This window comes from Muscardinus avellanarius (assembly GCF_963383645.1).
Source record: "Muscardinus avellanarius genome assembly, chromosome: 1".
Lineage (NCBI taxonomy): Eukaryota > Metazoa > Chordata > Mammalia > Rodentia > Gliridae > Muscardinus > Muscardinus avellanarius.
The window spans coordinates 203,305,035-203,329,927 of NC_137786.1; the positions used below are offsets into that span (position 1 = coordinate 203,305,035).

Genomic DNA, 24,893 nt, shown 5'->3' on the forward strand with positions numbered 1-24,893 from the left:
GAAACAGGTTTTGCAACTTGTCAACCTAAAAGATGAACACACATTTCCCCAGAGTTCAAAATGTACTTCTAGCCTCGGAATGTAATTTACAGGCAGCATTTGATGGGCTGATTCGAATCCCCAAGAAAGAGCAGCTGAAACCACTATGCAGGCAGCCTTCTTTGAAAGTTTCTTAAAATCAACCCTGAAAAATCACCCATGATTGTACACAAAGGCTCGAGGTTCCCAACAACTTCTGCTCCTCCACTTCACGAACTAGGCTCAGAGGAGGCATTGGAATTATCAGGAGCAACAGTAGTAGTGGTGGCCCTACAAGGTAGAACCTGAATCACAGGAGGCTTGTCAATGATACTGGCCATACGGTTTTCCTTTTATTTATTTATTTATTTATTTATTTTGCAGTTTGGGGGATGGAACCCAGGGGCATTCTACCTTTGAGCTACACCTCCGGTCCTATTTTTAAATTCTTTCAATTTATTTTTAAAATTAAAAAAATTTTTTATTTATTTATTGATTTATTTATTTGTGGGTTTTGGGATGGAACCCTGTGGCATTCGACCTCCAAGCTACACCCTGGCCCTGTTTTTTATTCTTTATTTTGAAAGGGTCTCACTGAGTTGCAAAGGGCCTCACTACATACCTGAGGCTGTCACCAATCCGAGATCCTCCTGTCTCGGCCTCCAGAGTGCTGGGATTACAAGCGTGCACCACTGCACCGGGCCTGCTTTCCTTTTTCACAATGCTGATGATGCATGCTTGCTGACCCTCTCCATACTTAAAGGATTTGGTTTCAGATAAAATTGTGCAGCCTGTTCTCTTGGCAGACAAATTAGTAAACACCCAGAGGTTTCAGAGGAAGTTCTTTGAAGGTGTCCAAACCTTCTGCTCGCCTTACTGATGGTAGCTATCTAGGCAATGATTGGCAGATTGTGAATGACAAAGGAAACCTCGTTTCTTTGCTGTTTGGCAAGGTTCTGAGAGTGTCCAAAAATGCCGAAGCCCATGATATCTGTGGCTGCATGGACATTGAAGGTGTGCATTAACCCAGCTGCAGTCCTGTTTAGGGTAGCCATATTGAACATGGCTTCCTGATGGGCCAGCTCCACCTCTTCTCTGGAGACCACTATCTTTATCTTATTCCATCTTTCAAGATTATCCAGCCATTGGTGGGCATTGGCAGCAACTTGGGTGCCTGAGGGTTTGGTTAACATGAGCACATTCCTTACAACTATGTTGTTAGGCATTATGAATCCATTTGGCTGACATAACACGGTGGCAACCCCACCGATGATAATCCAAGGACTGATCTCTGTCTGTCCTGTCACTTCAGTTCCTCCCTCCTCAGTAGCATCCCAAAAGCCTTTGACCATGAGCAGAGTTACCTTTTCTCCTTCCTCCTCACTCATGCTCTGGCTGACACTGAGCAACATAAACATGTTATCACATTCAGTCAGTAATGCCCATGGTGGAGAGAGCACTCAGCAGTTTGGCACAAATGATCTGCCCCATCATGTAGGGATCATCCACCAAGGGGTAAAAGAAGTCAGTAGCTTGCACGAGGGAGGGACAGTTCTCCGTGCCCATACCAGTTCTCAGGAATGAGAATGTGGGGCTGGAGTCTGCTGGGGTGGCAGGCTGGCTTTCTGGGCCTTGGACCAGCCCTGGGTTGCACGTCCAGCCCTGTCATTCTCTCCAGGAGTTGAGCAGCTCCTCCTGGGGGACTTTGCAGCCTCAGCCCTTCATACTGGGGAAGCCTGTAAGCCACCAGCTCCAGATGAAGCTCAACACCTGGGGATCAAAGGGCAGATAGCTCAAGAAGCCCTGGCCCAGTGACAAGCCCACCAGGAGAGGGACCTTCCTCTCCCACCATTGCAAGCATCGCCTCTCTGCAGACACTTGCTGCAGCTTCTGCCATCTTGCGGGTGGCAAGGAGAGGAGGGGAGAAGAGGAGGAAGCAAGAGGAGATGGCCCTCACTATTTTTGCAGTATTTGGAATAGAACCCAGGGGCTTTCTACCTCCAAACTACACCCTAAGCCCTATATTTTATTCTTTATTTTGAAACAGGATCTCACTAAGTTGCAAAGGGCCTCACTAAACTGAGGCTGGCCACAAACCGTGATCCTCCTGTCTCAGCCTCCCAAATGCTGGGATTACAAGTGTGTACCACCATTATTTTCCACTCAAGGTAATTTGAAATAACAGTCAAATATTACCAGAAGAACTTTTCCCAGCAAGTTTCACACCTCACAATTTAGTCCCCACACTGCCTTCCGTGAAAACTGGATTTTATATTACTGGTTCCCATGAATCAAGGCACACAGCGAATTCTTTCCTGTGAGACCATCTTCTCTGAAGGCTAAGAACCCTCTGGACAGACTCTAGATTTGTAGCAGATGTGAATAAATCTTGAAATTGCTCCTGCCACACCCAAAGACATGGCATAACCTTTAATTAGGACATTCTTGGCTTGCATCAATCTTTCAGATCTGTGTTAAACTTAGGACTATTAAGTAAACCACAGTGCTTTATTTCTAGAAGATTCTACTCCATGTCAAAAGGTACCTAAACTACTGTGCAGTAGTGTTCAACTACCAAGTCATATAAATATTTGGCACAAAATAGATGCAGCATCCAAATATTCAACCATCATTAATACTTTGTACCTAAATTCACTTTAACACATTTCTTATGTCTCTTGGTGATAACTTTCATTTTCTTCTGTATTATGGGAAATGAATGTTCTTATTTATTCAATCAGCAATGGATCATTAGTTAGTGATTTTTCTGTGTATACACAATATAAACTACAATAGAGTTTTATAATCATAGTATTTGCCTCAATAAAAGTTGTGCTTTAATGAACAAAAACAAAATTTGAATTTGGGCATGAGAATTTTGATGATATTTTCATTATAACATTTGGAAGAAATTAAATTTGTATGAAGTTGAAGCACATAGCATTTATATTTTGGAAACAGATAATGATCTGTGATTTTTCAATCTCAATGTCTCTGCCTTGATAAATGATGTTTAACCTGGTTACATGGCTTTGATCAGAATCCATCAGACAATTTCCTAAAAGTTGTCTTAAAATAGTATCTACTAGATGACAAATCATAGAATTTGTCCTTTAGTTAATATGTTTCCTAAAAATGCTATTTTATTATTCCATTATCCATACTATTAATATGCTTGCAGTACTGAGAACATGGCAATTTGGGGGTTATCAAATCTTTATTACTAAGATTTCTAAGGAAAGATGGTCAGATTATGTTTAGATGATTGCTTCTTCATCACACGCTAAGTCACATTAATATACTTGCTTTCCCCCATTCTATCTTCTTTGGTAAAACTTTAAATCAATCAGATATTAGTTCATTGCAAATTAGAGGCCCCAAATAGATTTTTAGCCCAAATTTTTCAAGAGTGCAAGTGGAACAGAATGCAGACATGCAATAATGTAATTAAACTTTCTGCCAGAGTAGAGTGGAACTATTATTGAAATGGAAATTAGGAAAGTGAGATTGCAGTTCTGTTTTATTATTAGCCATATATGTCATAAGAGCTGCTCAGCTTCTCCTGCTGAGTTTTTATTTCCTTCTCCATCAAAAAGGACTAAAAGAAGTAGTCTGTTAAGGGCCTTCAGCTAATTAGCTTTCTGTTTCCAGATCTACCTATGCTGGCATCAATGGGATCTGCCTATATTTGCTTTAATTCACTTTTCAATATTTTTTTTTTCCTTTTCACACCTGCCACTAGTATTCTTCCTCCATAAATAATAGAACTACTGTATAAGCCGTTCAGAATTTCTATAAAGCGTGATGACAAGCATTTCAAGAACAAAGATTTTCTGAGGAGTAAGAGAATAGTCAGGACATGAAGACTAGCACATTAAATCCATAAAAATGTGGAAAATCCAAATTAGCTGTTATTGATTGTGAATTTAACATCTTGGTTACACATAGAAGGAGGGTAAAACTAGTTTATGGGCAACTAATTGTAAATAAATAATGATTTTTAAATGATAACATTTAAATTATAATTTTTAAGAGAAAGTCAAAAAGAGATAAAGGATGCAATTAATGAAGTGAAGGCTTCAATTCAAAGTATAAACAAGAGATTAGACCACATGGAGAATAGAATCTCGCTTCTTGAAGATGACCATTCCAAAAATGAACGCATAGTTTCTAATTTAGAAAAAAAAATCCGACAGCAGGAATCTGACATTGAAGAAATATGGGCCCATTTCAAGAGAGCTAACCTAAGAATAATTGGAATAGAGGAGGGAAAAGAAGGTGAAACCAAAGGGATCAACAATCTCTTCAAGGAAGTAATAGCAGAAAATTTTCCAAACATAGAGCAAGAGGTTGATACACAGGTCCAGGAAACTTATAGAACTCCCTTTAGACAGGATCAAAGAAGAGGATCCCCACGCCACATAATTGTCAAAATGACTAGTGTGGAAGCCAAGGAGAGAATCTTAAAGGCAACAAAAACAAAAGGCCACGTGACATACAGAGGCAAACCAATTAGAATCACTCCAGACTTCCCAAACCAAGTTATGAAAGCCAGAAGGGCATGGAGTAACATATTCCAAACTCTGAAAGAAAACAACTTCCAGCCAAAAATTTCCTACCCAGCAAAACTATCCATCAAATTAGATGGGGAAATAAGAAGCTTCCATGACAAACAGCAACTGAAGGAATTTATGTCTTCAAAACCAGCGCTAGAGAAAGTACTCAAGGAGATTAACTGCAAAGAGGTAATGGGTAATACACGCCAGAACCAAAGAAACAAGAATTCCCATCCAGCAGACAACTAAGCAAAGAAGAATAAACAGTATCTCAAACAGAAATAAGATCTTAACATGTTGGGAATTAAAAATTATCTCTCTATAATCACACTGAATGTAAACGGCCTCAACTCCCCAATAAAAAGACATAAAGTGGCAAAATGGATTAAAAGCCAAAATCCATCCATCTGCTGCTTAAAAGAAACACACCTTACAAGTAAAGATAGGAACAAACTCAAGGTAAAGGGCTGGAGCAAGGTTATCCATGCTAATGGTACTCGAAGACAAGCAGGAGTAGCAACTATGATATCAGACAAGTTAGACTTCAAACCCAAACTTATTAGAAGAGACAAAGAAGGTCACATTTTACTGGTAAAAGGAATAGTCCAGCAAGAGGAAATAACAATAATCAACATCTATGCCCCAAATATAGGGGCAGCTACTTTCATAAATCAAACTCTTTGTGACATGAAGTCACACATAAATCCCAACACAATAATACTGGGAGACTTCAACACACCTCTCACAATACTAGACCGATCTTCCAGACAAAGGGTCAGTAAAGATGTCTCAGAACTAAAGAACACCATTAACCAAATGGACCTGTTGGACACATATAGAATATTTCACCCAACTACAGCAGAGTTCACATTTTTCTTAGCTGCTCATGGAACCTTCTCCAAAATAGATCACATCCTGGGACACAAAATGAGCACTAGCAAATTTAAAAAATGTTACATACTTCCCTGTGTCATTTCAGACCATAATGGAATGAAACTAGAAATCAACTATAAGAAGACCCAAAGAAACATAAACATGTGGAGGCTGAACACCACACTTCTGAGTGAAGAATGGGTCATAGAAGATGTAAGAGGTGAAATCAAGAAATTTCTAGAAACAAATGAAACAAAAGAATTTCTAGAAACAAATGAAAATAAAGAAACAACATATCAAAACCTCTGGGACACTTTGAAGGCAGTATTAAGAGGAAAATTTATAGCACTGAGTGCTCACATAAGAAAAACAGAAAATCTTCAAATAAATAGCCTTACGACACACCTCAAAGCCCTTGAAAAGCAGGAACAATTGAACCCCAAAGCCAGCAGAAGACGGGAAATTATTACAATTAGAGCAGAAATTAATGAAATAGAGAATAAAAAAACAATACAGAAAATCAACAAAACCAAAAGCTGGTTTCTTGAAAAGATTAACAAGATTGATAAACCACTGGCCAACTTAACTAAAAAAAAGAGAGAATCAACCCAAATTATGAGGATAAGGGGTGAAAAAGGAGACATTACTACTGACAGTGTAGAAATCCAGAGGATTATCAGAAACTACTTTGAAAAACTATACTCCAACAAAATGGAAAATCTGGAGGAAATCGACAACTTCCTAGATAAATACAACCTTCCTAAACTGAGTCAAGAAGATATAGAACACTTAAACCAACCAATAACAATCAAAGAGATTGAAACAGCAATAAAGAGCTTACCATCAAAGAAAAGCCCAGGACCAGATGGTTTTTCAAGTGAATTCTATAAAACCTTTACAGAAGAGCTAATCCCAATACTACTCAAACTATTTCGGGAAATAGAAAAAACCGGGACTCTCCCAAATACATTCTATGAAGCCAACATCACACTAATACCCAAACCGAATAAAGACAGTTCAAGGAAGGAAAACTACAGACCTATATCTCTGATGAACTTGGATGCAAAACTATTAAACAAAATACTAGCAACACGTATTCAAAACCACATCAAGAAAATCATTCATCACGACCAGGTAGGGTTCATCCCAGGGATGCAAGGCTGGTTCAATATACGAAAATCAATCCATGTAATTCATCATATAAACAGAATCAAAGACAAAAACCACATGATCATCTCAATAGATGCTGAAAAAGCATTTGATAAAATTCAAGATCCATTTATGATAAAAACACTGCAGAGAATTGGAATAGAAGGAACATATCTCAACATTATTAAGGCAATCTACAACAAGCCCACTGCCAGCATCATATTAAATGGGGAAAAACTTCAAGAATTCCCCCTAAAAACTGGAATGAGACAAGGATGTCCACTATCACCACTTCTCTTCAATATAGTACTAGAGACTCTAGCCAGAGCAATAAGGCAAGAAAAGGAAATCAAAGGAGTACAAATAGGAAAAGAAGAACTTAAGCTTTCACTATTTGCTGATGACATGATACTATTTAGAAAACCCAACAAACTCAACCAAAAGGCTTATAGAACTGATCAACAAATTCAGCAAAGTATCTGGATACAAAATCAATCTTAAAAAATCAGAAGCTTTCCTGTACACCAACCATAAATCCACTGAAAAAGAAATTCAGAAAACACTTCCACTCAGGATCTCCCACAAAAAAATAAAATACCTAGGAATAAATTTGACCAAGGAGGTAAAAGATCTCTACAAAAAAATTATAAAACACTGAAAAAAGAAATCGAAGAAGATCTTAGAAGATGGAAAGATCTTCCATGTTCATGGATTGGCAGAATAAATATCATTAAAATGGCCATCCTCCCAAAAGTGATCTACAGATTTAATGCAATGCCCATTAAACTACCAAGATCATTCCTCACAGACATAGAAAAATCAGTCCTTAAATTTATCTGGAATAACAAAAAGCCCAGAATAGCCAAGGTAGTTCTCAGTAACAAAAACCACGCAGGAGGAATCACAATACCTGACTTTAAACTATACTACAAAGCCATTGTAATAAAAACAGCATGGTACTGGCAAAAGAACAGATATATAGACCAATGGAGCAGAATAGAAGACCCAGAAACAAGCCCACACACTTTCAGCCAATTGATTTTTGACAAAGGGGCCAAAAACATACACTGGAAAAAAGATAGCCTCTTCAACAAATGGTGTTGGCAAAACTGGTTAACCATATGCAGAAAATTGGATGTTAATCCCACTTTTTCACCCTGTACAAAAGTCAACTCACGATGGATCAAAGACTTGGAAATTAAACCAGAGATTTTGAAGCTCCTTGAAGAGGGCATAGGTCCAACACTACAACACATAGGCACAGACAAACATTTCCTCAATAATACCCCAAAGGCACAACAAATTAAAAGGAGAATCAATACATGGGATTGCATGAAACTGAAGAGCTTCTGTTCAGCAAAGGAAACTATCAAGAACCTCAATCGAGAGCCAACACAATGGGAGAAGATTTTTGCCACCTACCCCTCCGATAGAGGACTAATATCTAGAATATACAGAGAACTCAAGAAACTCAACACTAAGAAAACAAAGCATCCAATAACAAAATGGGCAAATGAACTAAATAGACACTTCACAAAAGAAGAAATTCAAATGGCCAATAAATGCATGAAAAAATGCTCAACATCACTGGCAATCAGAGAGATGCAAATCAAAACTACCCTGAGATTTCACCTAACTCCAACTAGAATGGCCATCATTCAAAACACAAACAACAACAGATGCTGGCGAGGATGTGGAGAAGTGGGAACTCTAAGACATTGTTGGTGGGATTGCAAATTAGTGCAACCACTTTGGAAAACAGTATGGAGAATCCTCAGAAGAATGGGAACAAATCTACCATTTGATCCAGCAATACCACTGTTGGGTATCTACCCAAAAGAAAAGAAACCAAACTACCAAACTAATGCATGTGTATCTATGTTCATAGCTGCACAATTCACCATAGCCAAACTATGGAACCAGTCAAGATGTCCATCAACAGATGAATGGATTACAAAACTGTGGGATATATACACAATGGAATTTTACTCAGCCATCAAAAAAAACTCAATTACATCATTTTCAGGGAAATGGATGGAACTGGAGGACATTATGCTAAGTGAGATTAGTCAGTCACAAAAAATAAGAAATCAGATGCTTTCCCTAATATGTGAGAGTTAGGGAGAAAAGAGGAGCAAACAAGATAACCTAAAGGAAGAGAAAGGAGGGGGAAGAGAAAAATCTCTAAAGCACACAATGTACTTAAACATATAGAAGTCAATCACTAAGCCAAGCAAGGAAGGGAGGGACGGGGAGGGAATGGGGTGGTATTTGGGTAGGGGTTAAATCAGCGATGAGTACATGTTTATACACACAAGTTTTATACCCCAATAAGTTGTATGAATATAATGCACCAATAAAAAAATAAATAAAAAAAAAGATTTAAAACCTTAAAAAAATAAACAGAGCTGGGGATTCATCTGGGAGACAAAATGCAGCTGATACCAAATAAATAATTAACTAAATAAAGATATATCTGTTCTTCAATGTCCTTTGCAGTAGTACTCAGAATATCTAAGATATGGATTAACCCTAAGTATTCCTCAGTGGATTAATAGATACAGAAATTATGGTGTGTGTACATATACATAATATATTACAAATCAACAATAAAGAAGAATGAAATCCCATCATTTGCCATTATATAGAAAACCCAGATGATGTAATGGTAACTGAAATTAGACAGACATGGAAAGACAGTTATTTCCTGATTTCATTTATTCATGGAATTAAGTAAAATAATAACTTTCCAGAAACAGAGTTAAAAGAGGCTGAGGAGAATAGCAGAGAAAGATTAGTAGAGAGAAGGAAGAGATGTCAATAGTGGTTAATGGGTACAAAGTTACCATTACATAGGAGGAAAAAGTTTTGTTGTACTATTACAAAGAAAGGCAATTATAGTTAAAGATATATATTTCAAAAGAGGTAGAAGAGATGATCTTGAACGTTCTCAACACAAATTAATAAATAATTGAGGTGGTAAATAAACTAAATATCCTGAGTTGCTAAAAATACAATTGTACATATATGACAACATTGGATTGTACTTCATAAATATGTCCAATTATTGTGTATTAATTAAAAATAAGGTTTGCTTCTTACTTTTACCATTTGGTTATAACATAAAATATTTATTTTAAAATTTTCAAAAGAATTATAAATTGGTAGCATTTTTTTCAATTGTGTCTTTGATAATAGCTCTGTTGTCAAGGATTTGCCCCAGCAATAATTCTAGGATGTTTATGTAAGCTTTTGCTAATTCCATTTGAATATTGTATTAAGATAAATTTCTTTTATTCTTTGTCCAACTTTTAAGATGAACTGTCTTCAAAATTCATGAATATAAAGCCCAATTTGTTAGATAAAAAGCAACTATCTAAAATGATGTAATTTGCTATTATTAATAGTTTTCTGTTATAACGTTCAATAAATAAGTATCTTGTTTTGAAAAAAAATAATAAATTATAATTTTTAAAATCATCAACTACTATAAGTTCTAAGGTTCACACCTGGTTTATAATAATTAGAGTCTATTTGAAAAATCGAATAAACTACCAGTTTTTAATTACCATTCTCTAATTCCTGATTTAGAGAATTTAAAGAAAAAAGTATATGTAAACAGAAAAGAGTCTAATATGGAAGTAAAACATCTAGAATAGGAAAATTAGGACAATCTGTAAGCATAAAGAAAACATGTTTTCAAATATACAGCTACTAATTCACTGAGATAGTGAGTTTTAAAGCATAACTGAATATGTCACTGCCCTTTGAAAATTTCAATTTACCAATATTCACAGTTCATTAGCTGAATTAATTTTTAACCTTTGGGCATTCTCTTTAGGTGGCACAATCCAACAAAAAAAATTCTTTTAGAGAAATAACAGCCATGAAACTTAAATAACTATGGACCAAAGTATGTATAAAATAGAAAAACAATTTATTTATGTACAGTTTTTTATCCATGTACATGTAGGTGCACACCTAGAATACACATAGAAGATGTGGAGAGATAAATTAAAACATAGATTTTATCCTTGAGTAGGAGGTTATGGGTAATTTTTTGTTATAGTCATTTTAGGTACTAGGGGTTGAACCTAGGGGCAATCTAAAATAGTCCCCTCACCCTATTTTATTTATTTTAAAACAGAGTCTTCTTGCTAAGTTACTGAGGATCTCACTAAGTTGAAGCTGCCCTTAAACCTGTGCTCATCGTATTTTAGCCTCCTAAGTACTGGAATTGCAAGCATATGCACTTGGCCCAACAAGGGTAACGTTTACAAAATGTTTCTTTATTATTTATTTATTTATTTATTTATTTATTTATTTTTGGTGGTACTGGGGTTCCTGGAAGCCCTTCTACCTCCAGCCTACACTCCCACGGGCTACACTCCCATACCTATTTTTTTATATTTTTTTATTTGGAAACAGGGTCTCTTAAACCAGTGCAGCTGGCTTCGAACCCGTGTGATCCTCCTGTCTCTACCTCCCAAGTGCGGGGATTACAAGCGTGCACCACCACGCCCAGCTTTCTTTTTGTTTTTAACTTTCTAAAAGGAGCACAACTTATTGTTGAAAACTATAACTTACTAACCAGTTAACTGATTAGCATATAATGTGTAGTTCATTTTTGCAAGCAGACTTCACTATCTAGAAGAATAGCTATAAAATTTTGCCATACACTAAAAATATCTTGGAAGCTTAAAATATTCTATTGTCCAGGCTATATTCAGTACCAATTGAATTAGAAACTCTGTGAATGAGATCTAGATGGCAGTATTTATAACACAACCCCTTACCCGGATGATTCCAGTATTCAGCCCAATTTGAGAACCAGTGTTACTGGACAAAGATATGTGACCTGGTTTTGCCTATCTTTTCCTCAAGGACTCTGAGTTATGAAAAATGTGCCATGAAAATGCAATTCCACAGTAATAAGTGTCTGCTTCATGGCTTTCTTAGTCAAACTCTTTCCGGCCTTCTCCTTCATTCTGGCCTGTTTTCATCCTGGTTCAGCAACATACTTGTCAATTATGTGAACTATTTGACATGAAAATAAGAGCTAGCACAAAATACAAACCTTCCTAAATATAAAAAAGAAGAAAGATAAAAAACAAATAATAAGATCACATTGATAAGTAAACAATAACTATAACACAATACAAAGTCTATGTTATGTTATATTGATATCAAAGTTTTATTACAAAATTGAGAGGCTATATATTACAGTTGTCTCAGTCAACATTCTTAAGCTATAATAAAAAACACCTGACCACTACAACTTAGCAGAAAAGAGACTGATTGGCTCACAGTTCAGGAGATTTCCAATGTTTATCCTGTTAGACCAGGTGAAGTCTGCGGAGCTCAGTTCACAGCACTGGAGGCAGAGAAAGAGAGAGAGAGAAAGAGAGAGAAGGAGAGAGGGAGAGAGATCAAGATTCTAGTCTCATCATGGAGGCCAGAAACTAGAAAGAGCTAGTGGAAGAGAAACCTTTTATAATCAACAAAATACACTTCCACGAAATCCTACTCAGCAACCAAGCCCCACCGCCAACATGGCTGCTCTGTCGCCATGAAGTCTAGGGGAGCATTCTAAACCCAAACCACAACACAGTATATATTATAGTCATTATGTAAATGATTTCTGATTGGCTCATACAACAAAGCTTTAGCTGTATAACAGAGTATACCATTATGTTCCAGTTTACAATAAAATAATTTAAAAGATAAAATAACAAAGATGAACAAAGGTATTTCATATAAATAAAAGAAAAAAAAAGAGCCAGGCATTGTAGAGCATGCTTGAAATCCCAGTAATTGGGAGGCTAGAGGATCTCAGGATTGAAACCGGCCTCAGCAAATTAGTGATATTTTCAGAAAACTAGCAAAACCCTGTTTCAAAACAAACAAAAATAAATAAAAAGGGTTAGGGGTATTCCTTGCATGTAGAATGCCACTTGGTTCAATACATAGTATCATACATATACATAAAATAAGGAAAAAGAGGGTCTATTATTTTAACAATTTACAAGGTAGGTTTCACACACATGAGTGCACACACATGCACACGCACACACACACTTTTAAAAAGATCAAACACTTTGAAGTGTTCATGGCTACAATTTACCATAATGGTACAGACAAAACAGTTTTGAGTATATATGCACTAAATAATACTATGGTTACCTCATATTGAATCAGTTACAAAAGATAAAAGGAATAATATAAATATATTAACTTAATAAAATTTTAATATACCTTTATCAGTTCAAGTTAGAAGAGAAAACGAATAAGGATACAGAGGATTTCATACAATCAATAAGTAGATCTAAGGCATAATTTATCAATAAATTTACTCTAGTCCCAGAAAAAGAGAACAAGAGATAGAGAACAGATGTTCACTTTAATTTTAATGGATTGCAATACATACAGAATATTAGGCTTTTTTTGTTTACAAAAGTAGGAATTGAACTCATGTTCTTTCTACTTCTGAACTACACTCCTACCCCTATTTTTTGTTTTTTTATTCTGAAACAGCGTCTAAGTTGCAGAGGGCCTCTTAAGTTGCTGAGGTTGGCCATGAACCTGCAGTTCTCCTGTCTCAGCCTTCCAGGTACTGAGATTACAAGTGTGCACCACTTTTGTATGTGAAACTAAAAATTATCAGTCTGGATGTGTAATAGTAGATAATAGAGGCCAGAAAGGCTGGAGTAGGGAGGATAAAAGGTGGATGGGTATCAGGTACCAAAACAGAGAACAAATAAATTCTGGTGTCCCATACATGGATGGATGACTATAGTTCACAATAATCTTTAATATATTTTATGACTTTAAGGGTCCAAACATAAAATAATGATAAGACAGAATACTTATTAACCTGACTTGATCTGTGCATATGTTGAAATATTACATTGAGCCATGTTAATATGTGTAATCACTGCATACCAATAAAAAGTTGATTGAAATTTAAAAAGCATACTCTCCAAATAGAAAATACATCTGCATTCAAAGTACAGTAATAACATCTATAAAAATTTACCATATTATGAACAACCATGAGTTCAATCCCCAGCACCTTTAAAAGGAAAAATAAATACTATCTAGTACCACAAATACAAATCAACAACTAATATAAAGAAAAATAATACAAATAAAATTTTCTTATCACAATTAACATCAAAATATGAAAAATAAGTCAAGATTTTAGAAAATACACTAATATTTGAGACTGTATAGTAGATAACAAAAGAAGTGCTCAGATGAAACCACATGATCCTAAATATTTTTGCCTATGAAAAATAAGTATGTTAAAATAGCTAACAAGATCAAACTAAAGCAAAAGCAAACGTTATAAAGACAAATTAATTACAAAATTGAAATGTTAATGAGTTAAAAACATTATAAACATTAAAAAAATGAATAAATGAAAATTTGGTTCCTTGAAAAATATTAATGACTTTTCTGCCTTTTTATGAGAAAATGTAGTTCATTAAAAGTTAAAAAGGATACTTTATATTTAATAAAGCCTGAAAGCTAATAAATTATGTATGATAGATTTTCAAAAGCACCATTTTTTAGATCAAATAAAATAATTGTGTCAGGGAAAAATCAACAGTGGATGGTAAAAATAGGAAAACCTTTATGTAGGCAGGATCTTTGTACACTGCCAAAGTATTACCACACAGATTCCTTGATAATGGCATGGGGAAAATTATTTTTTAATAGACAACCTTGGCTGTAACTACCTTAAACAAGTGACAAAATTAAACATTACTAATTGTGAACCTGATATGATGTGATATAAAGTTCATGTCTTTTCTGAAGTATTGCTGAAAAAGGACTGTTTTTCTTAATTATCAAAACTTCACAATTTGAAATTTAATAATTAACAGTTGAAAAATAGCATCTATTTAGTAAAAAAAAAAAAAAAAACAAAACTGAAGTCCAAAAAATGTAGCCTTCTATCTAATCCTTTATTCTTCTCAATCTCAGCCATAAAATGTTCTTTATTACTGGGTAGATTTAATTTTTTTCAGGAGCTGCTGTATGAATAAAACTGCCAGAAAATATATAGTTGTTTTAGCAAGTCCAAACTGAATTAGTACAAATTAAAATCCTAAATGGTTTAATTTGTTAAAGAATCCAGAGTTCATTGAATATAATCATGCCACTAATTCCACAACAATATAATTTTTTTGTGAAACAATTACCAGTCCCAGACGAAATTAAATTTTGAAGCCATGTACTAGATATTGATAAAGGCCATAAGTATTATTCATTACTAAGGAAAAAAGAAGATGAAAAGAAAAAGTTTTTTTTAAATTTACATCTCTCCATGACACCTGTTGTTTATGATAGTTGTGTGGTATCCATAATCTGTGAGTTTAAGTTAAATTGGCCAATGAGTTAATTTAGAAAAATGTATTAAATCCAGAAATCTGTATTTTAGCACTCACTTAAGAATAGTGTATGAAGCAAGTACCCCAGAGCCTCCAACAGCATTTGTTTCTGATGAATTACTTTTGGTAGTAGTAAATTCTTTTCTGTTCCCACTTCAGTTTTAATGGTTTAATCTGCTTGTTTGGTTGGTGCTATATTTTTTCAAATATAACTTAAATTCATACTGTTTGCTGAAACTCCATTTCTTTCTTTCTTTCTTTCTTTCTTTCTTTCTTTCTTTCTTTCTTTCTTTCTTTAATTTTTTTTTGTTTTCTGAAGCAGATACTTTTTTTTAATTGGTACATTGTAGTCATACATCTTAATGGAATACAAGATGGTAGAGGCATACATGCACACAGCACTCATTTAGCCCTTCCCCAATTCTCACCCCATTTCCTCCCCCTTCCTCCTTCTCATGTTTGACGTAGTGATTAACTGATAATGTTTGTGAATGGACATAATGTACATTAGGAAATTTCCCTCTTCCCCTTCCCATCACCTCAAATGCATGTCTCTAGCTTTAGAAATAGTGTATATAGCAAGATAAAGAAAATTAATGAAACAAATGTTTTTCTTTACCTCCTTGATTTGGATCACTTTGTCCTAGAGAGTTGAAACATTGACCCTAGAAATGGACTAATTAGCTTTTTTTCCTTTTTTTTTTTTGTGGTACTGTGATGAAATCCAGGGCATTCTACCTCTGAGCTACACACCCAGCCCTATTTTTTATTCTTTATTTTGAAACAGGGTCTTACTGAGTTGTGGAGGGCCTCACTAAGTTGCTGAGGCTGTCTGTGAACTGCGATCCTCCAATCTCACCTTCCTGAATGGTGTGATTACAAGCATGAGCCACCATGCCCAGCTGGCTTTATTTTAATATTTTAATAAATTTCATGTTTATCATGTATTTCCTTAGGATTCTAATTTTATAACTTCATTGGTGTGTTTTCTGAGGGTAGAGATGACTACCAAAACTCCACCTGAAATAAACAAGTACAAAGAATCCCACCTAATGTTGTTTTAATAATCTTTTGGCTTTCACTTTCAAATTTATACATAGTTTCTCTTTCTTCTTTCTTACTGTATATATGTTCTGAATTATGGGTCATTTTTCCTTCATATGTCATTGGTTTTACTCCAAAATGTCTTAATTTTTAATTGCTTCTCTTGTACTTGATCATTTGGTCTTTATTTACTGTTTTTTCTACTCCAAATAAAATCAAAACATATTTTCCAAAATATTAAATCCTTAATTAATTTCTGTGGTATGAGGCAGGGGTTGATTCGCAGAAGCTTTCTAAACACAAACACTTTTTAACAGTCTTCTTAGTCTTTGAATATTAAATAAATTCTATGTTTTTCTCAGCTCTTGGCATTAACTTCATAATAATGGTCTTCTATTCTTTTTTATGTATTAATTAAATCATTTTTCTGTACTATATGAGCTTGCTAAGTCAGTGTTCTAATTATATTTATTAAAGTCCAAAGTGAACATGCATGCACACACAAGACACATGAGTTTGAGAATTAGCTCCTCACTCTTAGCCTATCTAGTCCTGAAGACATTTTAAAAAAAGGGTGGGGGAATCTGGATCTACTATCTAGAAAGTCCTATTTAACCTTGATGCTAAATATCTTAAATTATTAGCTCATGCCAATTGTACATCATACAATAATGTAGCTATCTGTTCAACATAAAATCATTGTCTACATTCCTGTCTCCTAAATATTGTAAATGGAAGAAAAAATATTGGTCACATTAAAGTGGTAAACCTCTGTTAGATCTTGCCTTTGCCAACATTCTCCCCATTCTAATCCAAAGCAACTGACTACACAACTTAGAGGATGGAAGTTTTTTTGCTCACAGTTTTTTGGAAATCTCAAAGTTTCAGTCCATGTCAGGTGGGGTTACATCTGCAGACCACAGGTCATGGTGGTAGGAAGCAGAAAGTAAGGGAGCAAAGGCTCTGCTCTCACATGAAGGAGGTAGCCAGGCAAATAAGCAAGGTGATTCAAAGACAAAAGACAACCCCTCGGGACCCCATTGTCCAGCCATATTCCACCAGCCTAGGTTACTGCCCAGGAAACCCATCACCATGGTTATTTATTTATTTATTTATTTATTTATTTATTTATTTATTTATTTTTGGTGGTACTGAGGTTCTTGGAAGCCCTTCTACCTCCGGGCTACACTCCCAGACTCATTTTTATATTTTTATTTGGAAACAGGGTCTCCTAAGCCAGCACGCACGGCTGGCTTCGAACCTGTGCGATCCTCCTGTCTCTGCCTCCCAAGCGCGGGGATTACAAGCGTGCGCCACCACGCCCGGCTCATCACCATGGTTTTACACACCAAAGAGATTCACATGATCATGAATTAGATCAATTCTGAACATTAATACATAAGTTCTTCAGGGCACATTCTATGTCTAAACACAACAAATCTAGTAAAGTATTTGCCAATATTCATGCAATTAACTTTATTCTCAACTCTATCTTCAAAGCTTTCTGGCAGAGTTATATCCTGTAAACTTAGCAACTTCTAGAAGAAGAATATTCTTCCTAAGGAAAACATAGATGAACTGGTGGAGGTGGAGCCACTAACCATTTCCCAATTTCTTTAATGTCTAATTTTAATAATTAATTATTATAATTAATATTATAATTAATAATTATATTTAGTTTGTTATACTATGATATATATATATATAGAGTCATAGTTTGTGTGTGTGTGTGTGTGTGTGTGTGTGTGTGTGTGTGTGTATGTGTGTGTGTTTCTGGTACTGGTGGTTGAACCTAAGGGTATTGTACCTCGGAGCTATACTCTCAGCTCTTTCTCTTTTTTTATTTTGAAACAGTGTCTTGCTAAGTTCCTGGGGCTGCTCTGGAACTTGTGATTCTCCTGCCTTAGGTTCTCAAATACTGGCAAGAAAACATTAGTCACATTTTAGTCTCTTATATTTAATTGTGTAGGGATTTAATCTATAAAGTTTACCATTTCCTAGAATTTTAAAACAAAGCACACCATTTCTATTACTTTTAAGATCATTCATAATTTGTTTTGATTTTATCTTTTCAATGACACTTTAGAGCATATTGCATATCTTCTAAGTACCGAGTGAGCAAATGTTAGTGTTTTTAAAAAATGTTTTTTTGTGTGTATGCGTGTGTGTGTGTGTGTGTGTGTGTGTGTGTGTGTGTGTGTTACTGAGGATTGAATCCAGAGTGTTCAATCCTTGAACTACACATCCAGTCTCTTTTATTTTTATTTTTAATCAGAGTATCACTAAGTTTTAACACTAGCCTCAAACCCATGATTCTCCTGTTTGAGCCTCCCAACATACTGGGGTTACAGATGTGGGAAAATATATAAGTTTTTTTAAGGCAATTTAAGTAAAGCTTTGATGGAGAATATATGACAGGGCTCTGTTTATCTGAGTGCTTTGTTTGCTGTAATTGTTTCTAAACTATCTAACAGTTTTTCCTATATAATATGAGAATTTTCTCCAGCTACATTTAGTATAAAACAATTTAGCTTATTTTTATCTTAAATTATACTTCTTATATTTTTAAATATTTTTTTCATTTTTTCTTAGTTTTTTTCTGGTTAGAAGTTATTATTTTTCTCTATCCTCTCATTAATTTGCAAGATTTTTTGTGTTGTGTTTACTCTTTTTATTTTGGTACTGGGGATGGAACCCAGGCATTCTACCACTGAGTTAAACCCCCGGCTTCTTTTATTTTTCATTTTGATACAGGGTCTCACTAAATTGCTGAGGCTGGCATTGAACCTGTGATCTTTCTCTTAGCCTCACAAGTACTGGTTGTATAGCTTTGTGCCACAATGCCTGGAAATATTCAAGTTTCATTACACTTTTTAAAAGTTTTTATTTATGCACTTATAGTCATTCATTTTAATGGGGTACAAGATGGTAGAAGCATACATGCACACATCATCGAATTAGCTCTTCCCCAATTCCTTCCCCCTTCCCTCCCCTTTCCCTCTTATTACACTTTTGCAATCTACTCTTTATTGCCTTACTTCTCCCAATTTTTGTGACCACACATGTAGTTCTATTCTATTATATACAGAAGTGTCACAATTATTTTTTGAACTAAAATCTATATTTTATACTTATGTGTCTCAAAAATGATAAATCCACTTTTAACCTTGTATTCATCTTTCACAATTAAATTTGATGTGCTTTTCTTCTTTATACCTCATTTCCCCCACCTCAGTCCCAAATTTTTAAAACATACTATTATATTTTAGAACATTTACTTCCAGGATGTTGCTAAAATTTTCCTTTAGTATGTTAGACTTCCATTGTAAGATGACTTATTGAACACCTAACTTAAGTATTCATAGCCACTTTTCTGTATCTTTTTATATAAACTACACATTATAAGATTAAGTCTCATTGCTCTTTACTCCTGTTTTATTTTTCCTAGAGATCGGTGTTTACTTTTTCTAAAGTTACTTAGAGATTGTTCTCAAAGACCCCCCAGACTGAACATATAAATGATACATCTCTCTTCCTTAAAGACTCTCAAATATCTCTCATTCATCCTAGTAGATAAATAATATCTCAAATGAATGTTTTATAACCTTGAATTGTATTCTCACTGTTAAGTAGTCTACAGTTGTTATCACAACATAATTTAACTCCCAAGATTGCAGAAGATATGTCCTATATTGGTCTTAGATTTAACTAAGAAACCTGGTCTTTTAATTGTTCCAAGTATGGTGACACATGCCTGGAATCCCAGTACTTAGGAGCCTGAGACAGAAAAATCACAGTTTTGAGGTCAGCCTTGACAACTTATGAAGACCCTGCTTCCAAATAAAAAAATAAAAAGGACTGAGTTTGTAATTCTGAGGTTCTGAGGTATGCATTGTGTTAAATCCCTGAAACCAAACAAAAAAGATGAAAGAAAGGAGAAAGAAAGAAAGAAAGAAAGAAAGAAAGAAAGAAAGAAAGAAAGAAAGAAAAGAAAGCAATGCTATTCTTTAAGGTTGTCTTACCCCAGTAAACTGCCACTTGAATAAACCTATAGACCAATAAAATGAGTTCTATTGCTTAAGGCCAGAAAACACACACACACACACACACACACACACACACACACACGCACACACACACTTGTTAGATGTTTCAACAAAGGGAAGAGGAGAGAGTGGTTACACAATTCTGTGAAATGGTAGAGCTAGAGTAACATTGAAAACAAGCCATGGTTTGGTAGGTTTAAAGAAAAGAAGAACTAGTGTCAAGGTGGCGGGCGGAAGATGGTGGCAGCAGCGTCTGCGGAGAGGCGCTGCTGAGAGGGCGCGAGGGGCACTGAAGCTGGATCTGCGGGAGTACCTGACAGCAGCCATGGTGAGCAGCAGTGAAAACAATGTCACCCGCTGGAGCGTGGCATCACAATTTTTCACACAAGAGGAAGGGCCAGGCATTGATGGCATGACCACCTCTGAGAGGGTGGTGGATCTCCTGAACCAGGCAGCGCTCATCACCAATGACTCAAAGATCACAGTGCTGAAACAGGTCCAGGAGCTGATCGTCAAGGGCCCCACACTTCTGGACAACTTCCTGGATGAGATCATTGCTTTTCAAGCAGACAAGTCCATTGAAGCGTGAAAATTTGTCATTGGCTTCAACGAGGAGGCATGCAAATGAGACACTGAGTTACTGCTGAAACTAATTGCAAACCTCAACATGCTCTTGAGGGAGGAGAATGTGAACGTGGTGAAGAAGGCCATCCTCACCATGACCCAGTTCTACAAGGTGGCCCCATAGTGAACTCCAGGAGGCCTGCTGGGACATGGTGTCTGCCATAGCTGGAGACATCATTCTCCTGTTGGACTCAGACATTGATGGCATCCGCACCCACACCATCAAGTTTGTGGAGGGCCTCGTTGTCACCTTGTCACCCCGCATGGCTGACTCAGAAATACCTTGACGCCAGGAACATGACATCAGCCTGGACCGCATCCCTCGCGACCACCCCTACATCTAGCACAGTGTGCTATGGGAAGAGGACAAAGCAGCCCTGGAGCAGCTGCTCAAGTTCATGGTGCACCCTGCTATCTCCTCCATCAACCTGACCACAGCGCTGGGCTCCCTCGCCAACATCGCCCGCCAGAGACCCATGTTCATGTCTGAGGTGATCCAGGCCTATGAAACCCTACATGCCAACCTACCCCCCACACTGGCCAAATCTCAGGTGAGCAGTGTATGGAAGAACCTCAAGTTGCACCTATTGAGTGTGCTCAAGCACCCAGCCTCGTTGGAATTCCAGGCTCAAATCACCACCCTGCTGGTGGACCTGGGGACACCTCAGGCTGAGATTGCCTGCAATATGCCCAGCGGCAAGGATGCCCGCAAGCGACCTCGAGATGACTCGGACTCCACGCTCAAGGAGATGAAGCTAGAGCCCAACCTCGGGGAAGATGATGAGGACAAGTACTTGGAGCCTGGCCCCTCGGGGACCTCGAAGGCTTCAGCCCAGTCAGACACAGACATTATAGCTGAGTTCCTACAGCCTCTACTGACCCCTGACAATGTGGCTAGCCTGGTACTCATCAGCATGGTGTACCTGCCCGAGACCATGCCCGCCTCCTTCTAAGTCATCTATACCCCTGTGGAGTCAGCAGGTACCGAAGCCCAGATCAAGCACCTGGCTCGGCTTATGGCCACCCAGATGACTGCTGCAGGACTGGGTCCAGGCATGGAGCAGACCAAACAGTGCAAGGAAGAGCCCAAGGAAGAGAAGGTGGTGAAGCCAGAGAGCATCTTGATCAAGCGGCGCCTGTCGGCCCAGGGCCAGGCCATTTCCATGGTGGGCTCTCTGAACTCCATGTCCCCGCTAGAGGAGGAAGTGCCCCAGGCCAAAAGGAGGCTGGAGCCCATCATCCCTGTCACACAGCCCCGGCTGGCTGGTGCCGGTGGGCGCAAAAAAGATCTTCCGCTTAAGTGATGTACTGAAGCCCCTGACAGATGCCCAGGTTGAGGCCATGAAGCTGGGTGCCGTGAAGCGGATCTTGCAGGCTGAGAAGGCGGTGGCCTACAGTGGGGCAGCCCAGGTGCGCATCAAGTTCCTGGCCAGCCTGGTGACACAGTTTGACTCAGGCCTGAAGGCTGAGGTCCTGTCCTTCATCCTGGAGGACATGCGTGCCTGCCTGGACCTGGCCTTCGCCTGGCTCTACCAGAAGTACAACGCCTACCTGGCAGCTGGCACCTCAGGCAACCTAGACAAGTACGAGGACTGCCTCATCCACCTGCTCTCCGGCCTACAGGAGAAACCGGACCAGAAGAATGGGATCTTCAACAAGGTGGTGCTGGAGGCACCGCTTATCACCAAGAGCGCCTTGGAAGTGATTCGCAAGTACTGCAAGGACGAGAGCCACACCTACCTGGGCATGTCCACGCTCCGAGACCTCATCTTCAAGCGCCCATCTCGCCAATTCCAGTACCTGCATGTCCTCCTGGACCTCAGCTCCCATGAGAAGGACAAGGTGTGCTCTCAGGCGCTGCTGTTCATTAAGTGCATGTATGAGAAGGAGCAGCTGCGAAAGTATGTGGAATTTGCCCTCAACTACCTGCAGCTCTTGTTTCACCCCAACCCACCATCTGTGCTGTTTAGAGCTGACAAGGACACAGAGGTGGTGGCACCCTGGACTGAGGAGACGGTGAAGCAGTGTCTGTACCTCTACCTGGCCCTCCTGCCTCAGAACAGCAAGCTGATCCATGAGCTGGCTGCTGTGTACACTGAGGCCATCGCCAACATCAAGCGGACATTGCTGAGGGTCATTGAGCAGCCGATTCGAGGAATGGGCATGAACTCACTGGAGCTGCTTCTGCTGGTGGAAAACTGCCCCAAAGGAGCAGAAACACTGGTCACCCGGTGCCTGCACAGCCTCACAGATAAAGTCCCGCCCTCCCTGGAGCTGGTGAAGCGGGTGAGGGACCTCTACCACAAGCGGCTGCCCGACGTCCGCTTCCTCATCCCGGTGCTCAATGGTCTGGAGAAGAAGGAGGCGATATAGGTCCTGCCTAAACTCATCAAGCTCAACCCCATCGTGGTGAAGGAGGTCTCCAACCGCCTGCTGGGCACCCAGCATGGCGAGGGGAACTCAGCTCTGTCCCCCTTGAACCCTGGCGAGCTCCTGATTGCATTGCACAACATTGACTGTGAAGTGTGACGTGAAATCCATCTTCAAAGCCACCAACCTGTGCTTTGCGGAGCGGAATGTATACACTTCGGAGGTGCTGGCTGAGGTGATACAGCAGCTGATGGAGCAGAGCCCCCTGCCCATGCTGCTCATGAGAACCATTATCCAGTCCCTGACCATGTACCCCTGCCTGGGGGGCTTCGTCATGAACATCCTGTCCCGCCTCATCATGAAGCAGGTGTGGAAGTACCCCAAAGTATGGGAGGGCTTCATCAAGTGCTGCCAGCGAACCAAGCCCCAGAGCTTCCAAGTCATCCTGCAGCTACTGCCCCAGCAGCTTGGAGCTGTGTCTGACAAGTGCCCTGAGCTCCGGGAGGCCCTGCTGGCCCACGTGCACTCCTTCACCCCCCACCAGCAAGCGCACATCCCCAATTCCATCATGACCATCTTGGAGGCCAGTGGCAAGCAGGAACCAGAAGCCAAGGAGGCACCTGCTGGGTCCCTGGAAGAGGATGACCTGGAGCCCTGGCACTAGCCCCAGCCCTAGCTCCCCGGCCCCCGCAGGACCTCATTGGCTTGCAGCTGGCCCAGGAGAAGGCCTTAAAGCGGCAGCTGGAGGAGGAGCAGAAGCTGAAGCCTGGAGGCGTGGTAGCACCCACTTCTTCTTCATCCTTGGTGGCCCGGCTGGGCCCTCCCCCAGCAGCGGAGGAAGCCATGGATTTCCGGGAAGAGGGGCCTGAGTGCGAGGCCCCTGCCATCTTCATTAGCATGGATGACGACTCCGGCCTGACGGAGGCCGCAGTCCTGGACTCTAGTCTTGAGGGGCCCCTGCCTAAGGAGGCCGCAGTGGGCAGCTTGACCTCGAAGGAGGAGTGGAGTCCCCAGACCCTTGCCCTTGCTGGAGAAGACCACACCAAGATCCCCAGCCCGGCCACCGAGGACACTGGGGAGCTGGAGACCAAGGGGGAACAGCTGACGGGCTTTGGGAGTGGAGCGAGGGGCAAGGGTGGAGTTGACAGGTGCTTTGCCTTAAAAAATAAAGGAGAAAGCAGTCTGCAAAAATAAAAAAAGAAGAAGAAGAAGAACTCTATGTAAAAAGATTTACATCAGTGATTCAGAGGACCAGAGGGGTCTTCAAAGAACAGTCATTTACACCAGGTACCCTTTTCATCTGAATAGAAGAGTATTCATAGGTTGCTCTTTTCAGTATTTTTAATATTCAGATCTTCACCCTTCACTCTGATTCCAGGCTTTATGTATTATAGGGAGAAAGAAAGAAAAGCTTCATATTTTTTTTTCTTCCAGGACCCTAACAGAACCCCTATGAGGACAAACCCAAACCTTCACACCTAGCATTCCTGCTGGACCTAACAGATGCTCAGGTCAGAAAAGATGGCTATTGTTTTAGTTGGTATTGTCAGGAGAGGGCATCCTAAAACATCAAAACTATCATTTTCTCAGAATTTCCCAGTTGCTTTCATTTTAACTGCATACTCTGTTAAAAGTTTTATACATGTTCTTTCAACAATTATTCTTGACAGCCAATGTAGTAACAAGATTTTTCTTATTTTGTAGGCAATAAAACAAAAGTTTTAAGAGATTCAGTAATTTCCCCAAAGTTGCACAAACAGTAGTACTTGCTGGCCAGGATCTATTAAGATTTTTTTTTCTCTTTTTCCATTATATAC

At 38.6% G+C, this 24,893-nt stretch overlaps 2 pseudogenes across 2 annotated transcripts in view; one reads left to right on the top strand and one right to left on the bottom strand.

The window, feature by feature from the left end:
• Window positions 1–248: 248 nt before the first annotated feature.
• On the bottom strand, window positions 249–20,409 carry LOC308259487 (selenide, water dikinase 2-like; annotated as a pseudogene). Its single transcript has 3 exons — window positions 20,219–20,409; window positions 730–1,915; window positions 249–368 (listed from the first exon to the last, which is right to left on the bottom strand). The product of its transcript is annotated as a selenide, water dikinase 2-like (transcript).
• LOC308259499 (symplekin-like) overlaps window positions 20,408–24,893 on the top strand; it is a 192,955-nt pseudogene continuing 188,469 nt past the window's right edge. The window contains exon 1 of the transcript in view: window positions 20,408–24,224. The product of the transcript in view is annotated as a symplekin-like (transcript). The remainder of the gene's footprint in view (window positions 24,225–24,893) is intronic.